This window comes from Salvelinus sp. IW2-2015, unplaced genomic scaffold (assembly GCF_002910315.2).
Source record: "Salvelinus sp. IW2-2015 unplaced genomic scaffold, ASM291031v2 Un_scaffold16570, whole genome shotgun sequence".
Lineage (NCBI taxonomy): Eukaryota > Metazoa > Chordata > Actinopteri > Salmoniformes > Salmonidae > Salvelinus > Salvelinus sp. IW2-2015.
This window is the reverse complement of record NW_019957650.1, coordinates 99,716-109,237: the sequence shown is the minus strand read 5'-3', so window position 1 is coordinate 109,237 and position 9,522 is coordinate 99,716. Positions and strand designations below refer to the sequence as shown.

General features: G+C 42.8%; 1 long non-coding RNA gene across 1 annotated transcript; it reads right to left on the bottom strand.

Moving 5' to 3' along the window:
• Positions 1 to 287: 287 nt before the first annotated feature.
• LOC139027485 (uncharacterized) lies at positions 288 to 9,243 on the bottom strand. Its single transcript, XR_011479574.1, has 2 exons — positions 9,000 to 9,243; positions 288 to 674 (listed from the first exon to the last, which is right to left on the bottom strand). It is a non-coding gene; the product is annotated as an uncharacterized lncRNA (long non-coding RNA).
• Positions 9,244 to 9,522: the final 279 nt, after the last annotated feature.

The following is a 9,522-nucleotide window of genomic DNA, read 5'->3' as shown; positions in this document are numbered from 1 at the left end:
TCTATCCAGTTTACATAATTGGGGAACACAAAGCTAGCGCCACAATAGAGCAGTCACAAATGGAAATGGCCAAGTGTCAAGTCATGGAGCCATAAGCAAAACATCTAAAGGCTAGATTCTAGACGAAATGTCAAAACGACGGGGTAACAGCCTGCTATTTACCAGGTAGTCAATTAGAAATTAGTTGTTAAAACGGTAATAATGTAATAATTGCAAACGAATGACACTTTGGTTTCTATGAGGTTAAATGACACATTCAGTACGAGTCAAAAGTTTGGACACACCTACTCATTCAAGGGTTTTTCTTTATTTTTTCTATTTTCTACATTGTAGAGTAATAGTGAAGACATCAAAACTATGAAATAACACATATGGAAAAAGTGTTGAACAAATTTTATTTTAGATTCCTCAAAGTAGCCTTGATGACAGCTTTGCACTCTTGTCATTCTCTCAACCAGCTTCACCTGGAATTATTTTTCTTGAAGGAGTTCCCACATATGCTTAGCACTTGTTGCCTGCTTTTCCTTCACTCTGCGGTCCAACTCATCCCAAACCATCTCAAATCGGGTTGAAGTCGGGTGATTGTGGAGGCCAGGTGATGCAGCACTCCATCACTCTCCTTCTTGGTAAAATAGCTCTTCCACAGCCTGGAGGTGGGTTGGGTCATTGTCCTGCTGAAAAACAAATGATAGTCCCACTAAGAGCAAATCAGATGGGATGGTGTATCGCTGCAGAATGCTGTGGTAACCAGCATGGCTAAGTGTGCCTTGAATTCTAAATAAATCACAGTGTCACCAGCAAAGCACCCCCACACCATCACACCTCCTCCTCCATGCTTCACAATGGGAACTACAAATGCGGAGATCCGTTCACCGACTCTCTGTCTCACGAAGACACAGCGGTTGGAACCAAAAATCTCAAAAGGACAGATTTCCACCGGTCTAATGTCCATTGCTCGTGTTTCTTGGCCCAAGCAAGTCTCTTCTTATTATTGGTTTCCTTTAGTAGTGGTTTCTTTGCAGCAATTCGACCACGAAGTACTTATTCACGCAGTCTCCTCTGAACAGCTGATGTTGAGATGTGTCTATTACTTGAACTCTGTGAAGCATTTATTTGGGCTGCAATTTCTGAGGCTGGTAACTAATGAATTTATTCTCTGCAGCAGAGGTAACTCTGTGTCTTCCTTTCCTGTGGCGGTCCTCATGAGAGCGAGTCTCATCATAGCGCTTGATGGTTTTTGCGACTGCACTTGAAGAAACTTTCAACGTTTTTGAAATGTTCCAGATTACTTTAAGCCATGAAGGTCAGTCAATGTTGGACTGTCGTTTCTCTTTGCTTATTTGAGCTGTTCTTGCCATACTATGGACTTGGTCTTTTACCAACTAGGGCTATCTTCTGTATAACACCCCTACCTTGTCACAACACAACTGATTGGCTCAAACACATTGTTTAACTGTTAATTGAAATGCATTCCAGGTGACAACCTCATGAAGCTGGTTGAGAGAATGCCAAGCGTGTGCAAAGCTGTCATGAAGGCAAAGGGCAGCTACTTTGAAGAATCTCAAAAATAAAATAGATTTTGATTTAACACAGAGAAGCTACATATGGTAAGACGAGGGTGGGGATGTGTGTCTATTTGTCAATAATAGCTGGTGCGCGATGTCTAATATTAAAGAAGTCTTGAGGTATTGCTAGCCTGAGGTAGAGTACCTTATGACCACACTATCTACCAAGAGAGTTCTCATCTATATTATTCGTAGCCGTCTATTGACCACTACAGACCGATGGTGGCACTAAGACTGCACTAAGCCAACTCTAAGGCCTTAAGGAAACAAGAAAATGCTCATCCAGAAGAGGCGCTCCTAGTGGACCTTAATGCAGGCAAACTTAAATCAATTTTACCACATTTTTAACAGCATATCACATGTGCAACCAGAATGGAAAAAAAATCTCTAGACCACCTTTACTCCAGAGACAGAGATGCATACTAAGCTCTCCCCCGCCCTCCATTTGGCAAATCTGACCGTAATTCTATCGTCCTGATTCCTACTTACAATCAAAAACTAAAAGCAGGAAGTAACAGCTCGATATGGAAGTGGTCACATGATGCGGATGCTACGCTACAGGACTGTTTTGCTAACACAGACTGGAATATGTTCCGGGAAACATCCAATGGCGTTCAGGAGTATACCATCTTAGTCATCGGCTTCATCAATAAGTGCATCGACGACGACGTCCCCACATTGACCGTACATAAAACCAGAAGCCATGCATTACAGGCACCATCTGCATCGAGCTAAAGGCTAGAGCTGCCGCTTTTGAGGAGCGGGACACTAACCCGAACACTTATAAGAAATCCCGCTATGCACTCAGACGAACCATCAAACAAGCAAAGCGTCAATACAGGATTAAGATTGAATCCTACTACACCGGCTCTGACGCTCGTCAGATGTGGCAGGGATTGAAAACTATTACTGACTACAAAGGGAAACCCAGATGCGAGCTTCCCAGTGATGCGAGCCTACCAGACGAGCTAAATGTATTTTATTCTTGCTTCGAGGCAAGCAATACTGAAGCATGCAGGAGAGCACCAGCTGTTCTGGATGACTGTGTGATAACGCTCACGGTAGCCAATGTGAGCAAGACCTTAAAACAGGTCAACATTCACAAAGCCGCGGGGCCAGACGGATTACCAGGACGTGTACTCAAAGCATGCGCAGACCAACTGGCAAGTGTCTTCACTGACATTTTCAACCTCTCCCTGTCTGACATATCAACATGTTTAAAGCAAACCACCATAGTCCCTGTGCCCAAGAACACTAAGGTAACCTGCTTAAATGACTACACGTAGCACTCACATCTGTAGCCATGAAATGCTTAGAAAGGCTGGTCATGGCTCACATCAATACCATTATCCCAGAAACCCTAGACCCATTCAATTTGCATACCGCTCCAACAGATCCACACTGCCCTTTCACACCTGGACCTGGACAAAATGATCACCTATGTGAGAATGCTATTCATTAACTACAGCTCAGCGTTCAACACCATAGTGCCCTCAAATTTCATCACTAAGCTAAGGACCCTGGGACTAAACACCTCCCTGACCGTGTGGTGCAAGGTCAACAACCTCTACCTCAACGTGATCAAGACAAAGGAGATGACTGTGGAATACAGGAAAAGGAGGACCGAGCACGCCCCCATTCCCATCGACGGCTGTAGTGGAAAAGGTTGAGAGGTTCGTTGGCGTCCACATCACCAACAAACTAACATGGTCCAAGCACACTAAGACAGTTGTGAAGAGGGCACGACAAAACCTATTCCCCTTCAGGAGACTGAAAAGATTTGGCATGGGTCCCCAGATCCTCAAAAGGTTCTACAGATGCACCATCGAGAGCATCCTGATGGGTTGCATCACTGCCTGCTATGGCAACTGTTCGGCCTCCGCCCGCAAGGCGCTACAGAGGGTAGTGCGTATGGCCCAGTACATCACCGGGGCCAAGCTTCCTGCCATCCAGGACCTCTATACCAGGCGGTGTCAGAGGAAGGCCAAGACTCCAGCCATCCTAGTCATAGACTGTTCTCTCTGCTTACCGCACGGCAAGCGGTACCGGAGCACCAAGTCTAGGTCCAAGAGGCTTCTAAACAGCTTCTACCTCTAAGCCATAAGACTGCTGAACATCTAATCAAATGGCTACCCAGACTATTTACAATGCTACTCTCTGTTATCTATGCATAGTCACTTTAATAACTCTACATACATGTACATATTACCTCAATTACTTCGACAACGGTGCCCCACACATTCAATCTGTACCGGTACCCCCTGTATATAGCCCCGCTATTGTTATTTTACAGCTGCTCTTTAATTATTTGTTATTCTTATCTTTTACTTTTTTTTAGGTATTTTCTTAAACTGCACTGTTGGTTAAGGGCTTGTAAGTAAGCATTTCACGGTAAGGTCTAAACTGGTTGTATTCGACGCATGTGACAAGTAAAGTTTGATTTGAGCAAGTTAGCGAGGAAAACAATTATGTACAGCTTGAATCAACGTTACGTTTCTTTGCATACATGTGTGCACACGTATCGGTAGCCTACAATATGCTATTGTTGGTGTGTGTGCGCAACAGTGTCTTCTTGTGGGTACACATGCCTTCCCACATGCACATGCAGTACAGACGGGTCCCTGTCATCACCTGGTTCTCATCTCATCAGTCAGCATCACACATACACTTCTTGCTGACGCTCTCTGCTGCCAGGCAGGAACACATTTAGAACAGTGCAAGTACAAGCTGGCCTCATGTTTGTCTATCAATCAGGCCAGTATTCACAAAGGGTCACAGAGAAGGAGTGCTGATCAAGGATCAGTTCTCCCCTTTTAGATCATAATGAATAAGATTACATTGACAGGGGAGACCTGGGGATGCTCACAGAGAAGGTACAACTGCAAAACTTTGTTGTTTTCTCTCATTTGCTAGTACATGGATTTCTTTACTCATTGCAAGATACTGTGTGTACTACATCATTTTTATGATTGATACAATTCACCATTTTGATAAGTTTAGTGGTCTCAGTCTAGCCAACGTGTTCTGAGAAGCGTTTTAAACAGTGGTGTAAAGTACTTTGGTAAAAATACTAAAACAGTACTACTTAAGTAGTTTTCTGGGGTATTTGTGATTTGATATTTTTTAACAACTTTCACTGTACTCCACCACATTCCTAAAGGAAACAATTTACTTTCTAACTCCATACATTTTCCGTGACACCCAAAAGTTCTTGTTACATGTTGAATGCTTAGCAGGTCAGGAAATCCCCGGTCATCCCTACTGCATCTGATCTGACGGACTCACTAAACACATTTTTTTTTACTTAAGTAGTGTTTTACCAGCCGACTTTTACTTGAGTCATTTTCTATTAAGGTATCTTTACTTTTACTCAAGTATGACAATTAGGTACTTTTTCCCACCACTGATTTTAAAATGAGCCTCAAATGATTCACACTCCGTTTTCAAGAGGCTATGTATTTTGGATTTGGATCACTGAGTTTATAATATTCAGTACAGCAATGCATGTGGGCTCTCTGTAACAAACTAAACAAAAGCTTGGCCCTAATTTATCATTCAGACGAGATTTATTATATGGAAATCAAGCAACTAAAACCTCATTAATAACTGATCAAAGCTTCTGTACACACAGGCCTTAAAGCAACCGGGCAAAACAGGACAAAAATCTCTGTATAAACTAGTCAACAGCACACGCACAGACACGCATGCACACGGGAACATCAACATGTGCACTTGTAGCCTACATGTTAGTCTGAGAAAAAAAAAATGGTTATACCCCCCCACCCACACACGGTCCTGGGCTGCAGATGCCACACCAGCTCTGGAACACTCACATGACAGTGTTCCTAACTGGCAGGGATTACATCACAAGGCCATGCCTTAATTCAATTGGTCTTGTGCCCTCTGCCTACAAGGCTTTGAGATGGCAGCGGAGGACTGAGCTAAAGGACGATCGAAAACAAGGACATTTGACCCCAAAACTTTTGAACGGTAGTGTATGTCATTCAGGCTGGTGTGTCAGGGTGGCCTGCTTTGACAGAGAAACTCATCCTCAGCGAACAGGTAAGACACACATAGATGACCCAATCTAGGTTGTTAAACTTGCAAACCAGGATACTGGGTTGTAAACTTGACAAAAAGATTAAAAACCACGATGCACTTTCGCTCTTTCCATCCTCCCTTTAGCACCTGTCTTATCCTGCCCCTGTCCAGTTAAGTGGTGGAGAGTTCAGGAGCTGTGACAGAGAAATGTGTCAACCTCCACAAACAGGTGACACACACACACACACACACACACACACATGACCCAATATAGGTTATGTTCAACTTGACAAAAAGAAGAATACAATAAAACAGATCAGATAGATGCTTTTGACATTGAATACTCATGATGTTTATGTTTCTAATTTATGTCTTTCATGTTGGTGTATCGGGGTGGCGTGTTCTGTCCTCTCCAATTCAGACCAAAACAAGACAATGTTTAAAGCTCACTACGGATCTACCAACATTTTAGCCTGTACAAAGTCTTAGGATGTATTTGCAGTGTGATTAGTGTGTGTCCTGTTCCTCCTGTCTCTGTCCTCCACACTGTCTTGTCATAATCATAGTCATAAATCAACATCATCAATCAATGTCATTTTGTATTCCAAACAGAATTGCTAGTCTAAATGTAATCTTGTATGTTTGTCGTCTCTCCACTAACCCAGAAATACATGGACGTGCGCACAGCGCTCATTCAGAAGTAAATCCTCGTTGAGAGACCACAAGGGGAAGGAATATGTAAGAATGATGACATTTATTCTACTCACATTAATAACCTTTTTTTTTTCTTTTTTTTTACACCAGATTGTGCCTATCCTATCCATATCCATAATATGCCGTCTTGGATATTTTCCTCTCACGTGTTTTATTCCATCACATTTGTAGCAGCATAACGAGACAATCGCTAGTTACGTATTTGACTAAGTCTGCTCCTCTGACCTCGGTCCCAATAATCCATCATGACATTTGTCATGTACCCTTCCCAGTATGCAGCTGTTCCAGTTCTATTCGTTCTAATCCAGTCTCCTTATTAAACACCCTCCAATTTAAAAAGGTAAACTCAAAAGTTTAGAAGTAATAATGTGTAAGGTGTACTCAGTTAACTTACTGTTTGAAATATGACTTGAGTAACCTTAAAATGGTAAACATTTTTGTGTCAAGCTCCCATTGCCTACCATACGAATAGATGGGGAATCCCTTTGCGGATGAGAGCCACGTCCAAGTCTTCCTGGATGGAGAGGAGCTACTCACTAAAGATCCTGAGGACATCTCCATGGGATTGGGAGTGGCAATGGGAGTCCATTTCCTTTTTAATATTTAGTATGCAGCATCAGTGAAAAGCACTATGCCTTGAATTCAGAAATATGTTGTGGGAATTGATGCGGGGGTAAAATACGGACAAATGTTGAATGGCAGTTTTTGCTGCAGAGAAGGACAGGGGAGACAAGAGCAAAGTAATGCGAGGTCACATTACTCAAACTAGAAACCACGTACAAAGCTGTTATTGTGTCTCTACATGCCTATGAGTTTAGTATTATTTTATTTCACCTTTATTTAACTAGGCAAGTCATTTAAGAACAAACAAATTCTTATTTACAATGACGGCCTAGGAACAGTGGGTTAACGGCCTTGTTCAGGGGCAGAACGACAGATTTTTCATCTTGTCAGCTCAGGGATTCAATCCCTAGGAAGTTATTTGAGGAAACTTTTTCAAAAATGATTTAGGGAAAAGGTTCCTTGAGGCACCTTTAGGGATTCCACCGGTGTTGCAATGTGGGGAACCCCGAAAAGTACCTTCGGGAACCTTTTCTTTTTAGAGTGTTGAATGAACACAAAAAGTCAGCTCTTTTACACACTCAGTAGTTCAAAAATTACAAACGTAATGTTGTGTCATGCAGTGTAACTTCCCAGAATTCATTGACTCACAGTGAGAGTATAGAAGAATTGGGCTAAATTCCATAATATAAAAAAGGTAAAATGGCCCAAGTCCCATAGCAGCAGGAAGATGTTTGGAGGTGGGGGTGCTGCACATTTTTTGTCAAAAGGGGAGTGCACTACTGCCAAGTCTCATAGTCTAGTCAACCCATCGTGACATGCTTATTGAAAGGCAGATAAAAACCTACCCGACACATAAGTAGGCTGTATCAGGCAGCCTAAAGCATAAATCATAGTCCACAGACGCGATAGTCCAAGCGTCCCATTGTTACATAGCTACTCGTCTCCGAGATCTCCATCCACCGTGGACGCACAGCCCGAACGCGCATGAACTACGATGAACCCTTTATGCTGCATTCGTAACCAAGTGGGAAGTGGAAAGGCACCACATACGACTGGGGAAAATCCACTTGAAAAGCCTCCAACTATTGATTACTAGTGAGAAACTCATCGTCATCCAGAGCGCTCACTCATCTCACATGCTCTGACGTCACCTACTAAGGAAATGACTTTGATAACATTTTCTGCAGTTAAATGCAACAACACATTACTCATAAAAAGCTATCTGGTAATGTGGTATTTGAACACTATAATTAGTTTGCAAGCATGCTAACTGTACTTTTAGTTTATGGTATATGCAGTTTGTTGGCCATTAGCCAATCTGCTCTTATCAATGAGTACAAAGCATACGAATGCATCCCACTGGTATTTACCACTTCACAATGTAGTAAATTCCCATCTCCCACTTTGTTACGAAAGCAGCAAAACTCACAGACCATTATCATTTGGGCTTCATGCTGTGGAGGATGTCTAGTAGGTTGGACCAGTGTCACATCATAGCCAACACGGAAATATTTCAAATCTGATCAACCCTGTGAGAGTTGTGTGACTGGACGTCGGGGCTGTCCTGGTTTTTTTAACTGACATAATTTACCTGACTCCGAGAAAACGCGGACGTCACCCCAAGACAGCCGTTAACAGTGAATTTGTTTCATAACTATATCGAGTGGCCATCAAATGTGACATCTAAACATTCAAAAATGTCTTTCTAGCTTTAAATCGTTCAATTTTGAAACAAAATTGCACAAAATCTTTTAGACAGGTGTTGGCTGAACAAGCACACGCTATGCAACGATTCAATCTATGGACAAAGCTTGTTACATTGTAGCGGCAACCTATATAACTGTCAAGGCTCGCAACAAATGACATTTTAACAGTTCACACAAGGGCGGGATGTGGCTTGCTAAAGCTTCGGTTTGATATTTCTGCACAACAGAAAAGGAGAAAACGGAGTCATGACAGCACACAGGTTGAAACACCACGTTAAGCTCTCTCCTCGAACTAATAGCCTACTAGACGGATTTTAGTCGGTATAGAGGCTTCTACCGAGTCTAGTCTACCTGTCACACGTCCGAACAACCGCATTGTCAGTAGCCTAAATAAATAGCCAGTCAATACCTGTTGACTCCTCCTACCGACGTGTTGGTTGGTGAAAGTCCGAACCGAGCCGAATATGTTTTGTCCTGTGCTTCTTTTCCGAAGTCCTTTTGACGAGGAGTGGCCCGGTATAGGAAGATCTGCTTCGTCAGACAGTGCGAGTCTGACAAGAGCTCTGCGAGTTTTCTGCAAAGAAACTGGTGTTCACGGAGCCGCGCAAATTGATGCAAGGTTTAGAGAGCAGCAGCCATTGCGGTCACGTGCATTTTCGGAAACGCAACACTGGCCAGCCTAGTGAAGTCCACTCCCACGTTTCATATCTACCATGTCAATTATGTAATCTACTGCAGGGTTTCGCAAAATTCGGTACCGGAGGCCCCCCTTGGGTGCACATTTTTTGGTTTATGCCCTAGCACCACGCAGCTATTCAAATAATCAAAGCTTGATGATGAGTTGGTTATTTGAATCAGCTGTACTGTACATCAAAACTCCATCCTGCTAAAACGCCTACTATTGCTCTTCTAACTATGACTTTGGAAGTGCA